Here is a 24,864-nt window from a genome sequence, read left to right as displayed (position 1 = left end):
TACATAAATGTAAGATATCTTCTCATTTTAAAGCTTTTCAAAATTGATCTTAAAAATGTATTGAAGTCAGTGAAAACATTATAAAACAGAAGCGCTATAAGACTAGTTTATTATTATTATTATTATTATTATTATTATTATTATTATTATTATTATTATTATTATTATTATTATTATTATTATAGCTGCTTAGATATGTAGATTAGATTTTAATTATTAATGCCTGATTTTCTTTATTATTATTTTTTAAAGATCTACACTGGTGTGATGTTTGTATATGAATGTTAAAATACTTGTTTCTCAATAAAGCAATAAAAAACGGATATTCTGTAGTAAAATAATGACGTCAGAGTGACGTTTCACGTATGCTCTCGTGTGGATTTGTCTAAGCTCCTCCCTCTAGACGAGAAGGCACCGCCCTCTTTCTTTTCTTTCTCTGTAACTGGAGAAGAAGAAGAACACGGAGCTTCATTCTGAGTCTGAGCCTGGTTTAACGGTCAAAGTTCACCTTCGTCAGGACTGAAGGTAAAAACACTCCTTTCATGGTTTTACTGAAAGCCTCTGATGGTTTCACACCGGTTTTAGAGCGCATTGAGGCTGATGTGGAGCTTTCAGAGCACTTTTCTCTCATGCTAACGTTAGCGTCCTGTCTGTGTTCATCCTGTTATTGTTTAGACTCTGTGATGATGAAGATACAGTCATTGCTAAAGTTCCTGTAGTTTATCATACGCAGCTGGAGCAGATCATCACATTATTCACTATTAAATATGAGCTAGAAACTACCGCCACGTGGTTAGCCTTTAGCCCGCTAGCTAGTAGGGCTGTACATCACCAGGTACATCACGATACGATGTCGATATGTTTGGATGACGATACGATGTTTGCTGATATCACAAAGTCTGTCACGATACGATTTTTATTCGATTCACAAGCCTGTGATTGATATGATGTGATATTATATTCATATCTCACACAATCATTACATGTTTATTAACTCCATAAAAACTACTGAAATATGATTTGACCATTTTATTTCTAAGGCTTTAAATAAACAGTATAAACACCATTCTGTAACATTTAACAAATAATAGACTTTGAATTGTGAGTGATAAGTATCTAGTAGTTTTATTCAAATTACTACGGTGTAATATGTTATTAATAATACAAAAATATGGATTTAAAAACAGTTGATTTCACTGTAACAAACAAAATGGGGAAGAAGTGTCACTGTCATGTTATTATTATTATTATTATTTTAACATTAACATGTTAATGATGTCACACTGTTATATAACTATGTATCAAAACATATTTTAAGGGTCAATGAAAACTGTTGTATAAATGCACCAAATATTTGGTACATGTTGTATTAATTAGGAAACACCTACAATTATGTCAAATGTATTAAGTGATTGAGTGCATATGGAGAATATGTCACAACAGAATTAATTAACTTTAAAAATAGAAATGGCAATAAAAAATATTTTTTTTAATATTGTACTTAATATTTCCCAAATGCTAGGTACTTTTACATCATATATACTGTATATGATGTAAAAGTAGCTATGATTTGCTAAATATTAAGTACAATATTAAAAAAATAATTTTTATAGTAATTTTTTTACAAACCACAACTTAAGTAGTGTAAATAAATATTTTTAGTGTATTTTACCTTATTATACTATTTAGAGTGTTGCAGATTGCTTAATTTGTGGTAAAATAAAAAGACCCCCCTACAATGGGTTTTCATGTCGTTAGTGTTTGCATGTCTGTAATTAAAACAATAAACCTGATCAGATTCAGTAAATCATTGATCCCTGGGGGGACATTGGGTGACTGTGACATTAATGCTGTTCTCATACATTTTATATGACATAAATATTTATAAATTAGCAGTCAGAATAATCCATGTCACTACAACTTAAATCTACCTTTTAATTGTATTGTATAAGTGTATTTATGTTTAATTATGTTTATTTATTTATTAGTATTTATTTGGTTTCCTCACAGAAGTTCAAAACTAATATTTTCTGAAAAAAATGATTAATATTTCTATAAAAAAATGTAATAAAAAAAATAAAAGTGGAAAACACAGAATTTAGAAAAAAATAAAACAGATTTTATAGGGCCCTAGTTATGCCACCATCCCATGCGGGAAATGGTGGCACAGACAAGCTATATGAATTTCAAAATAAAGGCGTATCTTAAAGATGACTATGTTTATTGATGTGTTGTGTTGTTAAATTCTGTTTTTTTAGAAATATTAATCAATTTTCTTCAGAAAGTCTTAATTAACTACTGTGAGTAAACTAAATAAATACTAAAGAAAACCATAATTAAACAAATGTTAAACATAAAAATGTATTTTAAAATGAGTTAGCTACAATTAAAAGATATATTTAAGTTGTAGTGACATGGATTATTGTGACTGATCCTTTTTAATTACTCATATTATATAAAGATGTATGAGAGCAGCATTAATGTCCCTCAGGGATCAATGGTTTACTGAATCTGATCAGGTTTATTGATTAAGTTTTGATCAACTTAATTTAAATGATCCTGATGACATCATTCCAGACCATAATGATTAAACAAAAACAAATGGACTCAAAGTTGTATCAGTTATTTCACCACTAGTGTATGTCATATTTGACAGTATTTGACGTTATAGTTATTAACCTACGATGTTTAAGACTCTACAATGTGTGTTTCTATGGTATTAAATGGTAAATAACATCTCAATATTTACCAATTTATTTACTTAATACAGTTTGTATTTTACCAACATTTATTTCATCAACGTAAAAACCTGTGACAACAACTACACAATGTTTATAGATTTATAGATAAACTGACCCTATTAATATTTAGTAAATACAAATAGATTTCTATGTAAACTTAATTTACATTGACCTAAAAATGACTAACATTTAGTCATTATTTGGAAAAATGGTTTAACTCTACTAAATATTTTCAGGGCTTGAGACTGCGACCAAATTGGTTTCATATGCAAGTATTTTTTCAGTTTGTGCGTGTGAAAATTTCATCTGGTCGCATCTGTGAGAGTGCGTAGGATGACCTTATTTTGTGACGGAGCAGCTGAGCGCCTCGTCACGTCCCACAGAGTGCACTTTTCTTCTTTTTTTTTATTTATTGTAATACAATACAAGTAGAAACAACAAAAACAGACAAAGTACAGGATGAAAGCAGTTATAAGTTCCTGGAGGCTGATCCACTCACTCTCTCTCCTAGAAGACCCCCTTCATTGGTGGAGGAACCATGACTCAGCTTTCTCTCTTCTAGCATAATTAGCTAAACACTACCTGGCACTCGTGATGCAGCAGAAAGAGTTTTCTCCACCATTGGAGATATTGTGACAGCAAAGTGAATCAATCTCAGTCCAGAACACGTAGATCATCTTCTAGATGTTCCTGATGGACAGTAATCCCACATGGACAATTATGGACTGTATAATCCTACACATCGAGACCAAGATGTTTCCACCATTGTTATGTGATTTGTTGAGAAATCACATAAAATACCAGTTAAAATTTGCAGTGTTATTTGTACAATGTTATTTTTTAAATATCAAATAAAACACCAGTATCACCAAATAAAAAAGGAATACATGTAACCTGTTGTTATGATTTGCTGTTATTTAAAAAAAATTGTTACATCTTTTAAATTTATATAAAATGAATTACCTGTTATTTCAGCCACTGCTTGTTGCAGAAAAAACGTAATATTGTCACTAAAACTTGAAAACATTTTGCAAATATCTCAAGTAATTGTCAATCTTTACTTCATACAAAACTACGGTACGCCAGTTAAGTCAACTATTCATCAGCATATGTGGCTATTAGTGATGTAACAATTAATCGTAAGGCAGTTAAAAATCAATTCATAGGCATCACGGTTCATATCGATATTCTGAAAATTGAATCGCAGTACTTTTTTCATATATTTATTCCTTTTCTCGTCCATAAGTGTCGGCAGCGGGTGGAATCTCGTGCTAAAGGGGTAAGGAATCATTTATTAACATATTTAAGAGTAGATGGCAGCCAGAAAGAAAGTATTAGCAGACTCCGCCCACCGCCTACACTTCTTGATAGCGCCCTCTGCTGGTTAAAAAAAGGTACTGCGATTCAATTTTCAGAAGATCGATATCAATTGTGATACCTATGAATCGATTTTTAACTGCCTTACAATTAATCGTTACATCCCTACTATACAGTTCAATGACTGTTTTTTTTAGGTCCAATTGTTAAGGCACAAAATACATTTTCAGTTGCACTTTTAAAAAGAAAAGAAACTATTATGCAGTTTTTCATTGTTTACAATAGAACCAGAATTTAAATTAATAGGCTTCTTCTTCATTTGTATTGTTCCTTTATTTATTTCATTCAAGATTTATTTTTAGGCAAACTGCATTGTTTTGAATAGTTTATCAAGGGATTCTTTTGACAATGAAAAATAAAAGGGAAATGCTACAGTATTTTCTACTTTTTTCCCCAAAAAAATAAAGGAATATTTTTCAGTCATCATTTGTCTACAGTCCCATTTTGTAAAATAAATCATGAGAGAATCGTATCGTGAACTCAGTATTGTGAATCGAATCGTATCGGGAGTTGAGTGAATTGTTACATCCCTAGTGGCTATGCTGTACCCCCCACACCCCACCCCATTCAAAAAAAAAGGGTGCGACCAAATTCTGTGCTGGTGCGACCAACTTTATTTTATTTAGCGCAAAATACAACAAAGTCATCTCAAAGCGCTGAGCAAAATATAAAGTCTATAGTAAGAAAGAAAAAATCTCCAGTGGAACCAGGTACAGGGGTGGCAGCCATCTGCTTTGACTGGTTAGGGTTAGTGAACAGAAGGGCAAACAGAATAGGATAGGATAGTCCATCTAATTGTCCCAGACGAGTTGAGCTGGAAACCACTGATCAGGAATCGCAGGATCTCAGTGATCACAACAGAGGGGACCTTGTCCGCTTTAAATTATCGCGATTATAAGATGTACGCTTTAGTAAATAAGTAGGTTTTGAATGTAATCGTCTCTCACAATGGTCTGAGGTGCTGATGATTGCGTGTAATGGTCTGTGATTGTGACCAAAACAACAAGACCAAGTTCGTTTTAGGTTATTGCTATTATATGGTATGAGCTTTAGCAAATAAGTAGGTTTTGAGTTTACTTGGAGAGAGTAGCAGCCTCCCGTACTAAGACTGGAAGCTGGTTCCAAAGGCGAGGAGCCTGGTAGCTGAATGCTCTGCCTCCTGTTCTACTTCTAGACATGTTAAGAACTTCCAGAAGACCAGCAGACTGAGAGCGGAGTGATCTGCCCGGACAATAGGGCACTAACAGGTCTCTAAGATATACAGGAGCTAGATCATGTAGAGCTTTGTATGCTAACAGGAGGATTTTAAACTCTATTCCAGATTTTACAGGAAGCCAATGAAGAGAAGCCAATACTGTAGAAATATGCTGTCTCCTGTTAGTACCTGTTAGTATTCTAGCTGCAGCGTTCTGAATTAACTGGAGACTTTTTAGTGAGTTACTAGGACATCCTTACAGTAGAGAGTTACAATATCTAGTCTAGATGTAACACATGCATGGATTAGTTTTTCAGCATCACTCTGGGTCAAGATATTGCAGTGGTAGAAGAAGGCTGTCCTTGTGATTTGTTTACTATGAGAATTAAAGGATAAGTCAGCATCAAAGATAACGCCTAAGTTTTTTACTGTGGTGCTGAGTGACAGTAATGTCATCTAGAGACACTATTTGCTCTGATAATTTATCTCTGAGGTGTTTTGGACCAAATAAAATCACTATGGTTTTATCCTGGTAAGAAGGAGAAAGTTATGACTCATCCAGGATGTGATGTCATTAAGACAAGCCTGGAGTTTTAATAACTGATGAGTTTCATCTGATTTCATTGAGAGATAAAGTTGTGTATCATCTGCATAGCACTGGAAATGTATATTATGTTCTCTGATAATGTTACCTAGTGGAAGCATATATAATGTAAAGAGTATTGGTCCTAAAACTGAACCTTGTGGAACTCCATGATTAACTCTGGCGTGCGCTGAGGAGAGATTATTAACATGAACAAAGTGGGTTCTGTCTGATAGGTAGGATTTAAACCAACCCAGCGCTGTTTCTTTAATCCTAAAAACACTTTCCAGTCTCTGCAACAGTAGATGATGATTCACTGTATCGAAGGCTGCACTGAGATCTAAGAGCACCATGGGACCGCTTATTAAGTGCACCGCCCTCCCCCTGAAAGCTCCGTCCATTTTTCATGTAGCGCAGCGATGCTCCGTGAGAACGTGATCAGCTTTAATCATCTTCACCTGCTCAGTGTTCGAAGTGTTGTGTCTGGCTAACCTGGAATGACTCAGCCCGTGTTTTCCTTTAGTTCTTTTTATTCCAGCCTTTTGTCAGTGCCTTGTAGGTACACATTCACAGTCTGCAAGCTACCTCAAGTACAACAGTTTCATTGAGAACTTGTGGTTTACAAAATAAAAGTCTGTTGGAATAGGAATGTGCGATATTTTATCGTTTATGATATAATGTCAAAAACATTTTCACCGATAAGAATTTGTCATACCTTTATATAAACGATAAATTCCGATGTCGGAATATAGCGAGGGCCACGTGCCATTTGTTCCTCAATTTAGCCAAGAATGCCCCCAAAAAAAACGCGTTCCAAGGGCCAAAACTGCCCCGTTTATTGTCAACAGCTTATTATTCTCTGGAGCAGAACGTTGTTTATGGAAGCTCTGCACGGTGTGCACCACCACCGCCCCTCGCACACACCGCCGTCTCTGTGTGTGTTCGTCACGGCTACCAGAAGCTGCCGTGCTGCGATACATCATGAACCACTACTTGGTTAAAACTAGATAAACATGCAACAAAGTGAACCGATTCAAGTTCCTCCGTCAGATCCACCCAAAGTTCCACAAACACGGGGACGGAGATGAACCTGTAGCAACGATTAGGAACTGGAAACTCAACTAAAGCTAACTATGCTAAGCTAACCCACCGACACACAGACTGAGCTAAGTGCTAACGCTAACCACTCCATATAAGGAATAATAGACCAAGTAAAAAGATCACGTCTTACTGTCATAACACCACAGAGAACCACCGACTTGTTTATGGTCAGATTTAACACTTGTATGGAAGAATAAAAGCTAAACATGTCACACGTTGTGTGACATAAATATTATCATAATAACTAATATCACTATTCATTCATCCCAATTTGTGAAACGCAATATTTTTTAATTATATTTCATCAGCAGTAAAAACACTATTGAAGTTATTTGTGCTTTTAATGTGTTTTTTTTTAAGAATTTTTTTTCAAGTGAGGAAATAAATGAATTACATACACTAACACTAATAGTAATCCACATGCACTAATATATTCCATAAAATATCAGCTCATGAGCTGTTTGAGTCAGCAGTTATTGTAGCCTTTTTTAATGTGTCTAATGTTGATATATTCACATTTATTTGTGTTTGTAAGGAACCTGTTTACACTAAGTTGTGAATTTTTTAATTTATTTATTTTATTCATAGTTTTTATTTATCGTGATTTTTATCGTTATCGTGATAAATACTAGAAATTATCTGGATAATTTTTTTTTCAATATAGCCCATCTCTACGTTGGGACAACGTTATTATAATGTTACATTCTAACAACATCTCATCTCATCTACAGTTGATAGGATAATTTAAATTAGGTTAATTTAAACTAAGTTGGTCTAAACTTAATCGATAAACCTGATCAGATTCAGTAAACCATTGATCCCTGAGAGGAAATTGTGTGACATTAATGCTGTTCTCATACATCTTCATATGACATATAAATAATTACAAAGGAGCAGTCAGAATAATTCATGTCACTACAACTTATATATCTACCTTTAATTGTATCTTACTTAATCTTTTACATATTTTTTTGATTTATTAGTATTTATTTTGTTTTTTCACAGGATTTAAAAACTAATCTTTTAAAAATGGAATTTAAAAAATTGAAGTGGAAAACAGAATTTATGAAAAAATAAAACACAATTTGAAAAAAAAAAAAATAAAACAGATTTTATAGGGCCCTAAGTTAAAGATAAGAACTTCTTAGTAGTAAGCAGTGATGTCACTAGGTACGATACATTGTAAACAACAACTTGTTTAAAATCACAGTAACTAGCTAAATAAACCTAGCCATCAGCGGACCCCTTTAAGCATTAACTCAGCGCAGACATGATCCCCTTGTGTACTACATGCTAGTTAAACTTTAGCTGCTACAACAACTAGCAAGTTAACTAGCTGCTAACAATACACCACGAACATGTCTGATCATTTTATTTTTCTCAACAGACTTTACACTGTTCGTTAAGTTACATTTTGTGCTAAAAGTTTCATAGTTATTGACTTCATTTGATTTAGTTGATGTTCAGACGAGAAGATTCAGGTTTTATTTTGGTGACAATTTATTTTTTGACTGTCATGGTGATGAGAATGTTTTGTTAATTTTTTGTAAAATCAGCACTTTTATAGATAATTTATTTTTGTACAACAGACACCATTTTGTTTTCGTTTGAATTTTAATAATTTATTTTGGTGCTTTTTTTATGTTTCCACAAAAGTGAAATATAACCTGTTACTGTGACAGTTGTTGTGCAATAAACTTTTCAGATTTGAAATTTTATTTTGTTTAATTTCAGATACATTTTTAACATATGTGAATATATCTGCTAATTATAACCATATATCACTATTAAGAGAGTTTAACACTACAATTTAAGAAATAGAAGAATATAAGAAATGGAAAGAAATACATTTTTTTATTTGGTACCCATTGAATTTCCCATAGACTCACTCAAATGATCAGGGATCTGTAACCTTTACTCTACAAAGAACCATTTAACCTCATCTCACCTGGATTAAAGTCCTCCTGGAGCCAAAAATACCTTCTCAATGAAGAACTCAAATCACCCCCTGTGGGTCTCAGGGCTCACTACATTGCAAACCTGTCACTGTATGTCAGCAGGTGGTGCTATAACCAAGGTCAACACATTTTGGCCCATAACTCCTACACCGTTTGTTGCACATTGAAAAACTTCATATCCACAAATTCTTTGAATAGCACTGAATCACCTGGGCTAGGCCACGCCCATTTCCACCTGAACTTTTCTTGGAGCAAAATCGCGAAAACTGGAAAACCTACTTTTTCAAACTCCTCCTTGGGATTCTGTCCAATCAGCGTAAAACTTGGCACGTAGTCTTCAGTTGGATCTGATCTAAAGTTCAGCGAATAATTTTGTTCAGGCAAAATATGCACAAATTATTAACGGGTAAAACTTTCTAGCTCGCTATAAAAACGTGAACTGGTGCATATCTCGGTCAAAATAAATGCTAACACCAAATCTGAGATCCTTGGTTGGCATGTAACTGTGGGGGTATAAGCAAAATTCTAATAATGTAGGCCACTAGGGGGCGCTGCAAATATGGGATATTTATATCTACCTATAAAAGCAAGGGAGGTCTGCGTGTGTGCGTGCCTGTGTGCGTGCCTGCGTGTGGAGCAAATATCTCCCCGACGCGGTGCGAGTTCGATCTGAAACTTGGTCAACGGGTTTCAAATACCCCAAGTGTGTGTATCTGTTATTTTGGAGTAATTTGGTCATTTTAAAATGTTTATTTTAATTTTATTTCACTTCTGGACGGACCGAAATGAAACCTATTCAACTTTTGACCTCAGGTTGTGAGGGGGCGCTAACGCACCATCTATATCTATTTCACTGCACAGCTCCTCACCCGAGCAAGAGTCACGTGTGTGGCCACTCCTCCCTTTCCTCCTGTGTCATGCTATCGTTAGCTTCTCAAACACTGGAGCTCTCTGAATCATTTGAAACCGTCAGCCACTGGTGAGTCTTTTGCAGACACGTTTCCCATTATTTAAACCATATAACTGTTGCTCAATAACGCGCTGTTTCACTAGAACTCAAACTGTTCAATACTCCATCTGGAAAACTGCAGATTCTCTGTGGTGCCATGCATGGAAGTTAAGCTCTGACCACTCGGTTCGAAGGTACAAAATGATTTTTGTTTTTAAAAAAAAGACAGACAAATTGTAGATAATACTTTAATTTACTTAGTTACTCATGTAGTTTGGAGCTTTACGTTTTGTTTTGCGCAGTTTTGTTACTTTTCTGATTGGCGCTATAATGTCTATGGAGTTTGGTTATCAGCGTCTCAAACATTTCACGGAGCACACACACACACACACACACGGTATTTATTTATTTATTTAAATATACTAAATGAGTAAAATAAAACACAAAAAGACAACTGAAAGAATAAAAAATACACATGACTCCAAAAAACATACATTACAGAAAAATACACCAAACAAAAAAATATAAAAGTGAGTTAAAAAAACCAACAACAAACACATTTATCATGTTCATGTCCCATAAAACTAAACCAGGGAATTCGCACACACTGTTTTATTTTGCACCTGTTGAAAGCTACAAATTTCTCTGCAGCGCTTGTGTGAGAGAGAAAAAACATATATTATAGAAAAATACACCAAACGACAACAAAAATATGAAAATGACTCAAACTACACTAAACTAAATACTTATCCAAAAAAAACACAAAATACATAATGACTCCAAAAAACATACATTGCAGAAAAATACACCAAACAAAAAAATATAAAAGTGAGTTAAAAAAACAACAACACATTTATCATGTCCCATAGAATTAAACCAGGGAAATCACACACGCTGTTTTATTTTGCACCCGCAAATAAACCCCTTTATAACACCACAGAGTATGTACACATCTGTACATCCAACCTTCAAACACATACTCATTTGGCCAGAATTAACTCTACTTAAGCTCCCACATGAATACATACTTCCAACGGGCACTGTACTAGTCTCTTAAATAGCAAGACTGATTTTTACCAAACTTGGTGGGTATAACTTTGGGTGTCCCTTGGGCCATATCTTGAAGTCAATCGCGATTGGTCAAAGTGGGCATGGCTTATTACATCATAACATATAAATAATCAAACATTTATTTCAGCTTAATTATTATGTTGAGGGCTGTAAAATTTACAGGGTAGATATAGAAGACCACATAGACCTCCCATACCAAAAATTGTGCCACTAGGTGGTGCTATAATTGCAAAAACATTTAGGCCTCTAATTTACACATTTGAATTCACATCTTCAAAAACTTCATATCCACGTGTTCCCTATATAGAGTCGCATCTTCTGACATAGGCCACACCCACTCCCATGGCATATTGCTTTTTGTAAGTCGCTACATATCAAGAACCTTCTTTTTCGAACTCCTCCTGGTGGTTTTGTCCAATCAGCGTGTGAAACTTGGCACATAGAGACTTCCTTTAGACCTTATCTAAAGTTCAGCGAAGAATTTTGTTGAGAACATTTTTTTAGCTAGCTATAAAAACACGAACTGGTGCATATCTTGGTCAAAATAAAGGCTAGCATCAAATCTATTATCCTTGGCATGTGACTGTTGGGCTATGAGCAAAATTTTAATTATTTATGCCACTAGGGGGCGATGCAAATGTGGAGAATGTATTTATCTTAAATGACAAGACCAATTTTACCAAACTTGATGGGTATGACCTTGGGTCGCTCCTAAGGCCATATCTTGAAGTCAATCGCAATTGGTCCAAGTGGGTGTGGCTTATTACAACATAAATCATAAACAAACATTTATTTCAGATGAAGTATTATGTTGAGGGCTGTGAAATTTACAGGGTACACATGTAAGAGTACACAGATCACCCATACCAAAAAGTGCACCCCTAGGTGGCACTATAATGGGTGCAAATGCATTTTGGACTTTAACTTTCACATTTTAAATCACAAATTCTAAAACTTCATATCGACCTGTTCACAGCAAATGGCCTGTGTCCTGACGCTCGCCACAAACCCCTCATCCTTTGTGACGTACTTCCATGGGCTCCGCAAAACCTCATCAACTAGAACTCCAAGCAGTTATGAAAGGGGACCAAGCCTTCCCGCAGGACTCGCCCCCTTTCATAACTGCTTGCAGTACTAGTTGATAATTTTTTTTGTACAACAGACACCATTTTGTTTTCATTTGAATTTTAATAATTTATTTTGGTGCTCTTTTATGTTGCTACGAAAGTGAAATATAACCTGTTACTGTGACAGTTGTTGTGCAATAAACTTTTCAGATTTGAAATTATGTGTTTAATTTCAGATACATTTTGAACATACATGAATTTATCTGCTAATTATAACCATATCATACCACCATTAAGAGAGTTTAACACTACAATTTAAGAAATAGAAGAATATAAGAAATAGAATAATAGTTTTTTTTATTGGTGACCCATTGAATTTCCCATGGTCCCACTCAAATCACCACCTGTGGTTCTCAGGACTCACTACATTGTAAACCTAACATCATCACTGCTCTCATATAAATTGTTCCTATGTAGGTGATCACATAGTTGACCTGTGATGACTTTTTCAAGAATTTTGGGAACAAAATGGAGATTAAATATTGGTTTATAAATGGACAAGTTACTTGGATCAAAGGTTGTTTTTTAAGAAGAGGTTTGATTACAGTGGTTCTTAAGGCCTGTGGTACATAACCTGTTGCTAGAGATGTGTTAATGTAGTTCATCATATTAGTGCTGATTAGTGGAAGAACATCTTTAAATAGTGGAGTTGGGATTGGATCTAAAAGACAGGTTGTTGGTTTAGAAGCACTAACTATTGAGGTCAGTTCAGACAGACCAATTGGAGTGAACAGCATAGCCACACATGCTGATGAATAGTTGACTTAACTGGCATACTATATGAAGTAAAGATTGACAATGACTTGAGATAGTTGCTAAATGTTTAAATGTTTTAGTGCCACTATTAAGTTTTTCTGCAACAATCAGTGGCTGAAATAACAGGTAGTTATTTTATATAATTTTAAAAGAAGATGTAACAATTTTTTTTTTTAAATAGCATTAAATCATAACAACAGGTTACATGTCTTCTGTTTTTTATTTTTCAGAAATGCTGTACTTGAATTAAGTTAACAGTAGCATAACCAACTTAGCATCTGTATTGTTTCACCCCATGAATTAAATTCAGAGGGTCCAGCTCTGATAGTGGGGTCTCCTGACCCTCTTCCCCTGGTCAGGGGTCTGTAACCTTTACTCTACAAGGAACCATTTAACCTCATCTCACCTGGATTAAAGTCCTCCTGGAGCCATAAATACCTTCTCTATGAAGACAATACAGTGTATTACATTATATACAGTTAAAATGTATAGAATAATGTTTGATTAATATTGATCATGTAAATGGAAACTTAAAAACAGTTTAAAATAAAATACATTTCCATCAAGAAACAAAATGAAATTCTTACACATCTCAGTTTACATGAACACAATGTTATATAAAGAAGATTTTTATAGTTAATGTATATGAAAGGCTACAAAAAGTAACATGAATTTGATAACACATGATCATGTGATCAACACATGCTAATTACTCATTTCTTGCCACACATAAAACATACATATTTAACCTGTACATTGGTGGTTAAATGAATCTGTTCCCACACAATTAAAATCTCTATTTTCTTCCAGAATAGTGTTTTTGTTGGTTTAGTTTCTTACCAGGGATTTAAAACTTAAGGTTAGTCACAGGTGGAGGAAAGTTGATGGTCTGTAGATGTTACAGGAGGTGAAGTAGGAAAGTGCTGAGTCATTGCACAATGTGATGTATTGTAGGTTCACAAATTGTTATATCATGATTTTATTTGTCATTAATCATTAATAGCCTCTGTAAAAAATAACTATTTCAATAGTTTTTTTTAAAGGTATTTGGAGCCATTGTATAAGAGTCAAAGGACCACATTAGGCTCCAGAACCACAGGTTGCAGACCCCTGCTCTGGGAGAACCACAGCTGAACATCTGTCCTGGTATCATAGTCCATCAGTTCTGGTCCCTCCATGATGATTCTGATGAATGTGTACGCTCTATTGCTGAGCTCAGCACGTTCTTCATTTTTACTGCTGCTCTCAATGTGAGCGTGAACTCAGTGATCGACTCGTTATGTCTGGCTCTGTTCACAGACCTCGCACACTCCAAAGGAGCACATTGGTGTTGATACTCTAGACATTCACCGATGCATTACCTGCAGCAAAATTGAGAGAGCGTACACCGTCTGCTCACCCACAGCTCAGAGAGAGAGAGAGAGACTCTGTGACAAAGCGTTCAGCCGCTCTGTCACATAATATGGTCACCCATACACACTCGCACGGATACGACCAGATAAAGTTTTCACTCGCACACACTGAAAATATACTTGCATATGCGACCATTTTGGTTTCAGTCTCGAGTCCTATGTTTACACATTAAAAAAAGCTGCAATATCTGCATATTTTATGCATATTGGTCACTGCATTAGTGTTGTATATAATTCATTTATTTCCATTTTAATGCAATTATTTTCTAAAGAAAAGAAAATAAAAAGCAAAAATAATTACAATAGTGTTTTTATTGCGGCTGAATGTATTTTATTTTATATCTGATAATGAGTTACATAAAGTTATGGTTGATAATTAACTATTTCCTATAATTAAAGTAGATCAGATGATGATTTAATCATTAATTACTGAGAGCATTAATAATGGCATATTCTGGTGTAATAATCACAATATTTACATTAGTCTAATGGGACCAGCTTTGTTTGTGAACATGTAAAATATAATAAAACATATAGTGTTTTACATGTTAGGATGGATGAATAGTGTTAGTTTTATGTTAACATTTATTTAACTCAAAGTCAAACTGTTTCCCCTAAAGACCTTCATTTAGAAATTCATGGGAATTTAAATTCATCAGCCACAAAATCAAAGCATTTTCCTCCACATCATGTGATCTCTGAACAAACTGATCCTTTTAGTCCATTTCAAAGTGATAACAGTGCAAAGGATGGATGAATATTTCTAGATCCTTTATGTTCATTCTGTCTCTTCCATCCTTCAGGTGGAGCTGATTCCATGCTGATGTTGTAGGTGAATGGAGGCATCTGAAGGAGGATTGTGGAACCACTCAGCCGTGACAGCAAACATGGACTCCTCAGAAAAGGTGAGAAATTAGTGAATTAAAGTCTTTCAGCAAAACCAGTGTTGAACCAGTGAAGGACACCTTTAAAGCTGAACATCAGCTGGACTTCTGGTGGAACATGTGACCTTCAACTGCTCAATGACAGACAGGAAGTACAACAACAGATCAGTTGTCACATGATGAGCCCTGATAGGAAATGTCAGCTTTTACACACATAGGTGCCTGTAAAAGGTCAGGCTCCGCCCATACGGTGCCTATAATACGGTGGCTATAAAAGGTCAGGCTCCGCCCATACGGTGGCTATAATCTGGTGGCTATAAAAGGTCAGGCTCCGCCCATACGGTGCCTATAAAACGTTTAGGCTCCGCCCATACAGTGCCTATAAAAGGTCAGGCTCCGCCCATACGGTGCCTATAATACGGTGGCTATAAAAGGTCAGGCTCCGCCCATACAGTGCCTATAAAACGTTTAGGCTCCGCCCATACAGTGCCTATAAAAGGTCAGGCTCCGCCCATACGGCGTCTATGAAACGTTTAGGCTCCGCCCATACGGTGCCTATAATACGGTGCCTGTAAAAGGTCAGGCTCTGCCCATACGGTGCCTATAATACGGTGGCTATAAAAGGTCAGGCTCCGCCCATACGGTGCCTATAATACGGTGGCTATAAAAGGTCAGGCTCCGCCCATACGGTGCCTATGTTACGGTGGCTATAAAAGGTCAGGCTCCGCCCATACGGTGCCTATAAAATGTTTAGGCGCCGCCCATACGGTGCCTACAAAAGGTCAGGCTCTGCCCATATGGTGGCTATAAAAGGTCAGGCTCCACCCAAACGGTGCCTATAAAAGGTCAGGCTCTGCCCATATGGTGGCTATAAAAGGTCAGGCCCCACCCAAACGGTGCCTATAAAAGGTCAGGCTCTAAAATACTTAGACTTAGCTTGGTTGCTAGCCCCGCTCAGCATCTTCACTTCTGCTTACGTCTCCTCCGCTGGCAGACACCACTGGTATATGGCTCTGCTGCTCCACAGGCCGTAGGGTGTAGCCGGCGTAGCAATCCAAAGCTACGTAGTAGGTCCACAGTTGCCACATCTACCAGACTATAACGGTTTGATTTACCTAAATCTAAGATTGTCTGGAGGTGAAATACTATTTTAGAGTAATTACGCTGTTGGTTCACTGAGAAATTATTAGAACTGACTGAGTTATCTGCTGTTTAATATTTGTTGCTAACGCTAGCCTCTACAGCCGACAGGCGCGTCACCAAATACGCATGCATAGGGCAATATACTGAGGCCAGCAAACTTAGAGAGTCCATTTTCATTTACCTTCCGGTTAATTGATTTATTGATTATCGGCCCAGGCCTAGTCCCACAGTGTTTACTGGTTGGTGGTGCTGGGGTGAGTGAGACCGGGGGCACTGCAGCACCTCGTCCTCCCTCCCACCACAGCACCTCATCTTCACGGGGGGTCCTGTCTATAGGTCTTGCTGGTCTCTGTAGATCCTCTCCCTCCAGAGTTTCTCGTGCACCTTGTCCTCTAGCAGTGCCTGATAAGCCAATGTGCGTCTTTACGCATTAAGTGCGTTCCTTTAATAACAGCTACAGGTGTCGCAGCCAATTGATCAGCAGTGTTGCGCAATGATAATGTGATTTTGATTAATATTCTAATGTAAAACTGTATTTGTAGGCGTGTATGTCACTCACTCTCTGGGATGTCAGTATAATTTTTTCTTCCTTTGTTTTTGTAAATATATCCTTAATATATGAAATGTGTTGTGAAATGTGCAATGTTGGATTATTTCACACACATCTATTTCACAGAGCTGTCTTTAATTTCATCCTTACCTGTTGGGGCGGAGTTTCCCATTTCTCATGATTTTGTGCGTACGGCAGAGTCAGAGCTGATGTGGAGGTGCACACTAGGGCTGAACGATTTTGGAAAATAATCTGATTCCGATTTTTTTTGCGGTTTATTATGTGATTATTTTTTCAAGGGCCTCTAAGTCCCAAACGTTGCTTATATGTGGCGTATGCTTTATTTTGTACGTACGCAGTGTTTATAAATAAGGCCCCAGATCAACGTGTTCTCACTGTGTGACATCATTGATCTGACTTTTTAGCAGCGTTAGCCTCTGTTACTGCCTTTAACTGAGCTTATCTCATACAGAACACTAGTCTGACTCTTATTGTGAAAAGACTTCCTACTGTGGTGTTTATTTGGACATCAAAGGAACAGCTACAGTTACAAGTAGCAACTAGCAACACAATCAGAAGGTCATCAGTTAGACAGGTTACCATTTAAAGCACAACTTGTCTGTTTGATCCTTTTCAACAAACCAATCTGAGCTTCTCCTCATATTTTCTCCACATTATTTAATAAGATATAAATAAGCTTCAAATCCCTTCATTTGATCAGAGACAAGTGCTAATGTCCATCCCTGCTACTGAGCTGTGGAGGCAGTGATGCTTTGGTCAATGTTCTGCTGGTAAACTTTGGTTCCTGAAGTCCATGTGGATGTTCTATTGAAGTTGATCTCCTACTGAAGCCTAATGCTATGTCTGATCCATCTTTAACAGCCACTGTTCTTTCTAGGAACACATTTAGAAACAAATGTTTGTTTGGTTCCTTCTCTGTGTTTAATCTCTAACTGTTCTACAGGACTCTGGAAGCCAGAACAAAGTGACACCTCAACGTTCTCAGGACAACAAAGCTCAGCCACAACAAAGAAACAAATCTAAAAGAAAAACTTCAGCCACAGTTAAAGCTAAACATACATGTGACCAGTGTGGAAAGGCTTTTACCAGGAAATCACACCTCACTATACATCAAAGAATCCATTCTGGATCAAAGCCATTCAGCTGTGACCAGTGTGGAAAGGCTTTTACCAGAAAATCACACCTCACTAGACATCAAAGAATCCATTCTGGATCAAAGACATTCAGCTGTGACCAGTGTGGAAAGGCTTTTGCTTCAAAGCAACACCTGAAGAACCATCAGCTTGTTCACAGTGGAGAGAAACCTCACACGTGTGATGAATGTGGAAAGACTTTTACACGAAGATCATATTTAACGACTCACATGCTGACTCACTCCAGAGCAGAGTTGTATCGCTGTGACCACTGTGGGAAAATATATAAACATAAACATTACCTCATCATCCACCTGAGATCTCACACTGGACATGAAGTGTGTCCCTGTGACCAGTGTGACAAAGTTTTTACAACATATCAAAAGTTAAAATGTCACCAAATCAGCCACTCATCAGAAAGACCTCATAAATGTGACACATGTGGAAAATCTTACAAGAGTAAATCTTACATTAATCGCCACCAACGAGTTCATGAGAAGAATGTTTTCAGATGTGATGAGTGTGGGAAGATCTTCAGCACTTCATCTGTTCTCCACTCACATCTCTGTGTGGATGGAGACATGGAGCAGGAATCATCTTCAGATACCAGCGACACACGGATGGTGACGACACCTTCTGGTTCCAGTGTTGGACTGAAGAACCCAGAGATCAGGCTGCACAGGATTCCAACATAAACCTGCTGTCAGCTGGAAAATGGACACCAACAGTTCAGGAAGTTGTTGATCTTTGAAGGTGTGGTCTGAAAGAAAAGATCAATACAATGATCAGTTGGAAAGGAAGCAGGAAGAAGTTTCCCTTTGTTCACTTTCTATACAGGATATACATTCTATAGCTTCTGTATTCATACATGATGTATATGAAGAATGATTCACATTATTATTATTATTATTATACACTAATGACAGATTCTATATCAGGGCTGTTAAACTAGTTTTAGTTGATGGTTCAAATATAGACCAGTTTGTGTTCCAAAGGGCTGCAGATTATAGGAAAACCAGCCTTAGTTTATGAGAGACTTTGAAAATGAAAATGAAATGTTGGAATAATTTAGGAAAAATTGCATAACTTTCAAAAATCGAGTTTCTGCAACAATTTGAGTTTAAAATGACTCCCATCATGTGATGTCATCGTGATCTGCTAATATTGTGGAGTTTACTAAAAATGATTTGTTTTTAGAGCAGTCGTGATATCTACAACTGAAATAATTTATAATAACTACAATATTGTTTGATTTGTTTCACACATATCTAGCATACACAAACTGATGTCATTTCTACATATTACTTCACGGCGGACTAATATGTGAGCGTATAGCCCTCAGTGCTCGCGCTCCGTATGGACCTGCTTGGAACAGGTCACATGATTGGACTAGAACTGAACACAGACACTTATCAGGTATGTAGGGCCCTATGTCTTCCACGTTGTAGGGAACCAAACCACATCAAGCCTAAAGACCCTCTTCCTAAGAGGAATTAACCAAGGAGCCTGTTTCTTTATCACAAACTGTTTATAAAATAACTGCCCCAGCAACTTTGAGGTGCATAGCTAACCCCTCTATGTGGCCTTTGAACCCAATAATGGAGCCTTTTTACGCCTCCACACGGGGGAAGAACATCCGTCTTCTCCCTCCTTTACAAACAGATACCTTTGGGATGCTGTAAGATCACAGAACTGTCCCACTGACCCCGTGGTGAACTGTCACACAAGGACACTGTCCAGGCCTCTTCTGGGATGTGTCCCAGTGAAATAATGAGAACAAAAGAACTATACTATGTTTCGGAAAGTGACAAACGAAAACATTATTTTAATGGTTTCTGCAGAAATTGAAATTGCAAATATTCTTTCCGATTCCACACTTTTCAGATGATTTTATACCCACAGAATGCTATTTTAAATGGTTCATCATTTAAAAAGTGCTTAAAATACCAGAAAAGTTAGTTTAATGTATCTACTGCAACCATATAGTAAAGAAGAGGCATAACATGATTTTTGACATTTATGTTTACAAGTATTTACAAGTAAATTCATTAACCGGTTCCTAAAGTAATGCTAGGCTATTTTCCAGTCGTGTTTGGTTTCAAACTGTCTTGTAATTCATGATATTTCAAGTCTGGTTGTCAAAGATTTTTGAATTTGTTGAACTCATTATTATGGTTTATGTGTAAATCTAGGAATCATCCCTTCATGTTTGTCAGTGTCCTCACATACACACACCCACAGGTAGCCAGCTGAGATGCTGACAACTTTAAACCAATCAAAGCCTTTCTTGGGAGATGAGTCTCAAAGATAATCTTGGGTGACCATGGCTCAGGTGGTAGAGGGTCGTCTTCTGATCGAGAGGTTGTGGGTTCGATCCCAGTACCTGACTATGTGTCGAAGTGTCCTTCGGCAAGACACTGAACCCTAAGTTGCTCCCAGTGGTAGACTAGCGCGTTGCATGGCAGTCCTGTCCCACTGGTGTGTGAATGTGAGAGTGATTGGGTGAATGAGCTGATATGTTAAGTGCTTTGGGACTGCTTCAGTGTGGGGATAAAGCGCTATATAAATCAAGTCCATTTACCATTTTAAAAAGAAGAAAACCGCCCAAAATTTTAGTTTTTGGGACGCTGGCCGTTTCATGCTCAACGCGTTTCCCTTCCCCATCTTATATTTGTTTCATTTTATTTTTAGTTGAAACAGTTAGATTTTTGGAAACGACAGCTTGCTTGGTTCGGACGAACCCAGCATTTAGTGACGTGCGTAACAGCCAAAAGAAGCCTGGCTCGTTACCCATTTGGGTAAACCACGAGCTACTTTGTTGAAACGCAACAGAACTCAACAATGGCACGTCCCGCTGTATTTCTTCAACCCAGCACCTAAAGGTCCAACCCTGACATCATCTTCAAGGTACCTGATGAACTCAGATCAGCATAACTATGAGAAACACAGAACTTCACACAGAACCCTTCTGTTTGCCACATGAGATCAAGTGTGCCCATCATTTATCTTTGCTTTTATTCATTATGTTGCTCATTTATTTACACTGCTTTGGCCTTTATGAGAAAACAACAAACAAAGGGGAAGAAAATAGTGTTACTGATAAGGTTGTTTTTGTTTGCTTTTCTTTCATTTATTTTCTTGATTGAGGGGAGGCCCCCCACAATGCAAGATATGGTTACATCCGCTGAAGACAGAGCCCTCTGTTGCCTCAGCTTTTGGAGCTGAAGTTTTAATTTTTTATTATTTTATTGGCCATGATTTTTTTGAGCTCATACGTTTTTCTCCTTTGTTATTTCTGAACGATTCTTCTTTTTCTCTTTTGTTTTTACTCAATTTCAGGAAAATTGAGACAGAGATTGAGGACTGCAGCCTCAACAAGTTTAAATTTTGACATTTTTTTGACCGATACCCTCGTAAACAATCTGTACCTTACCCTTTTTGAAGCTGCTTGCGACAGACAGCCTAGTTCAACATTCATTGTTTTCATTTTGCGCGCCTCCCCCTTACCGCGTCGGACTGTCTGGCCGGCCCAAAGCCACTCGACAGCATGGGGGGGGTACCAAATTTTTCCTGAGAAAAAAAATGTCCCATTAGTTGCTATGAGTACGTAGGCAATTATTTTTCAAACAAGAAGTCCTGGTTTAATGTGCTGAAAAAGGATAAACCTTGCTAGGGAAAGCGCTCTTTGGGGGATAGCGGTCCACCTGATTTGATACATGCTTGGTAACCGAATACCGTTCTGAACAAATTTCTACGTTCCCTTAGAGTGAGGGTTATTAGAGGTTGCGTGCTCCGTTCTATCTTAGAGGTGCCCAATAAAAGTCCTGACAGTTGTGCGAAATCTTCCCTCGGTTTGGTACCGAGGTTGAGTTTATGTGTTTTCCTTCAGTTTGGTACTGAGGTTGTGTTTTCCTTCAGTTTGGTACTGTTGTGAATTATTCTCCCAAACTCTTATTTTCAAGAGCGGTGGTTGAGCCCTGCTGATTCAGAGATTCTTTTTTATAATCTTTGGAGACGGACGGCGGGTGAGTTTTCCTTCAGGTTTGGTACCGGAGGTTGTGTTTTCCTTCAGTTTGGTACTGTTGTGAATTATTCTCCCAAACTCTTATTTTCGAGAGCGGTGGTTGAGCCCTGCTGATTCAGAGATTCTTTTTTACATTTCTGGAGACGGACGGCGGGTGAATTTCCCGCGGTTTGGTACCGCGGTTGAGTTTGTTGAGTTAGACACGGCTGTGCTATTCCTGCCTGATCAGCAGATGAGCAGACTGTCAGTACCACGGGCGATAATCTAAGACTCCGCCAAGGCGGAAGTAAAAAGGAGCGTACCTCTTAGTAATCAGACGATACCAGTAAAAAGCAATCAATTAACACTAAAAGGTTGCCAAGCATGAGGGGGCCATAAGAGCTCATTGACCCCGAGAGACGAGGTGGACTGGCTATCGCCATTGGTGGGTTAGATGAGACCTATATTCTACTTAGACACTATGCAACAAAACCTTGTGAATGCATGGACGTGAAAATTGAGGCATGAACGTGTGCGGTGCATGAATGACTGAATGATGACACGTTACGTATGCCTGAGAGAACCGCGTTGTGAGTGCGAATGTGCCGTGGACGTGTCATTGAGTGATTGACCGATGAATGGCTGTTTGACTACACATGTTCCTCTGTTTCACCTTCTTTTCCTCCTGGGTTCTGATGCACTTGATCTTCTCCCTGTTTTTGCCAATTATGTAGTGGGGTGTTCAGAAAACACTGCTGCTTGTTAAAAATTAAGGTTTTAGGCCTTGGGCCTTCTAAAAAGTTACCAGGTTTTAAAGGTTTTTTTCTGGGTGTTTAAAAACACCAAACGACGTTTTTATATATGATACCACTTTCAGTGGAATGACTGGCTTTGACCTTGACTGACCTTACTGTTCATGTTCAGTGTCCATGTTTTTTTGTTGTTATATGTGTATACTCGTTGTGGTGTGCACTTGTCTACGTCTTCGTCTTAGTTGTTGTTATTATGTAGCTTTTTCCAAAATACAGGTCGCTGTAAGGAGACGAATCAGATCCAACTAAAGAAAAGAGATATTTTAAATTATTCATTTAAGTCTTAATGTTTTCCTCTCTTTCTGTTTCTGAGTGTTTCCTAACAGAAAATGCCACCGCCTTCTCGACTCCGATCCTGCCTCCCCCAGCCGCCATGCCTGGTCACTGCTCTTATGATGAAGGATGAGAATTAAAGGGAAGTATTGTCCATAACTGTAACTGGGAAACAAAGGGGAAATAGATTGAAATAGACACGTGACAATATGACATATTGTGAATGTTCTAACATAATATCTATTCCAGAGACTACAGAGACTTCCAATCCAACTGCGAAAGTGGGGACAGATCTTCAAATTTCCAAAAGGAGCGTACAGTTGACCCAGGCTTTGACCTTTTAAGGCTGAGGAGGAGGAGGTCGAGGAGGCTGGAGGGCACAAAGGCAGGTAGACACAAGAGAGAGGAAAACGGAGACACATCCAAAATGATCAGATAAGTGATTTTCCAATGATATTTATCATATGGTTTTAAGAATCCAAATGTATTCTTATGTAAAAAAGGGAAGGGAGGGGCCAACGTCCCTCTGATTTTTGATTTATATTTTATCATAGGAAAATAATATACCCCAAAACCCTCCAACCATTTTCTTCTTGTTCCAACAGCACTTAGCGTGCAAGACCATAAAACACCTTCACTGGGTTTAGACACTTTTAAGGGAAAAATTAAGTGTTCTCAACATTGGGTTGGTGGCCCAATCTGGGTCGCCTGAGATTTAAAAAGGGTCCTCCTGAAATTCTTGATAATTGATTGAAATAAGAGATAGTTTAAAGTTGAGTAACTTCCAAGCATTTAAGGAAGCTCTCCAAACCGTGCTGGGGCTCGTCACCCCCACGAATGGGATAAATACAGAGAGCAAAAGACAATATGATTGTTCGACTCAACTTAACTTTAATTCTGTCTAACCTTAAAGGGCCAATAATCTTGCTAAACTCTGGTTCAGACACAGAATAGGAGACACTTTTGCCACCAATTGACCTTCAAAATTAAGTAAATTACATCTCAAATAATAATTATGAGGGAAATGAATGAAATAAATGAACTGACAAATTCAGCTCTATAAAAGAATTAGGCTATGTAAATAGGTGTGGAGTGTTAACATTATTCAGAATAAATAAAGGATAGAATAAGATTTCTCCTTCACAAATAAGAGATAGCAACGAAAAATGAAACAAACAATTTAAATAAATAAATAACATCATTTATTTATTTGGTTAAACTCATTTAGCTTTCTCACATCTCCATGTCTCCCAATTGTATGTATTCATCTTGAGAAGACATGTAATCACACTCCACACTTCTCCGTCTGACTTGCATGTCCTTCTCCGTCCGACTTGCATGTCCTTGTAAACAGTGGTTCTCAAATTGCTTCTCACCAGGTAAGTAGATGTACCACAGATAATCACTGCAACTCCAGCTATGCTTCTTCTTACTCCAGGAAAAGAAAATCGAATTAATACTTCCTGCTTTTCTTTCAGCCTCATATTTTCCCACTCGCGTGCGAATGGGCTACAGAGCTAGCATGGCTAAAAGCTCACTAACCCACACCTAACCATTGTGTGATTGTGCAGCAGCACCTTTTAGGATCTGAAAAGCTCTCAGATCCTGACCTCTGACCTGTCTCTGCCTTCCTGGCCATACTAACTATTCATTTAGTTAGTTAACTAAACCTAACACCCCTAAACTTTTATTTTACTTTATTTTATTTTATTTTTTATTTTATTTTATTTTATTTTATTTTATTTTATTTTTTATTTTTTATTTTATTTTATTTT

At 37.3% G+C, this 24,864-nt stretch overlaps 1 long non-coding RNA gene across 1 annotated transcript; it reads left to right on the top strand.

Annotated features, from left to right (window-relative positions):
• The first annotated feature begins 404 nt into the window (after positions 1-404).
• Positions 405-18,605, top strand: LOC114470857 (uncharacterized). Its single transcript, XR_003674918.1, has 3 exons — positions 405-525; positions 15,074-15,175; positions 17,812-18,605. It is a non-coding gene; the product is annotated as an uncharacterized LOC114470857 (long non-coding RNA).
• The last annotated feature ends 6,259 nt before the right edge of the window (positions 18,606-24,864 follow it).

This window comes from Gouania willdenowi, chromosome 10, assembly GCF_900634775.1.
Source record: "Gouania willdenowi chromosome 10, fGouWil2.1, whole genome shotgun sequence".
Classification (NCBI taxonomy): domain Eukaryota; kingdom Metazoa; phylum Chordata; class Actinopteri; order Blenniiformes; family Gobiesocidae; genus Gouania; species Gouania willdenowi.
This window is presented reverse-complemented; position numbering and strand designations above follow the sequence as displayed.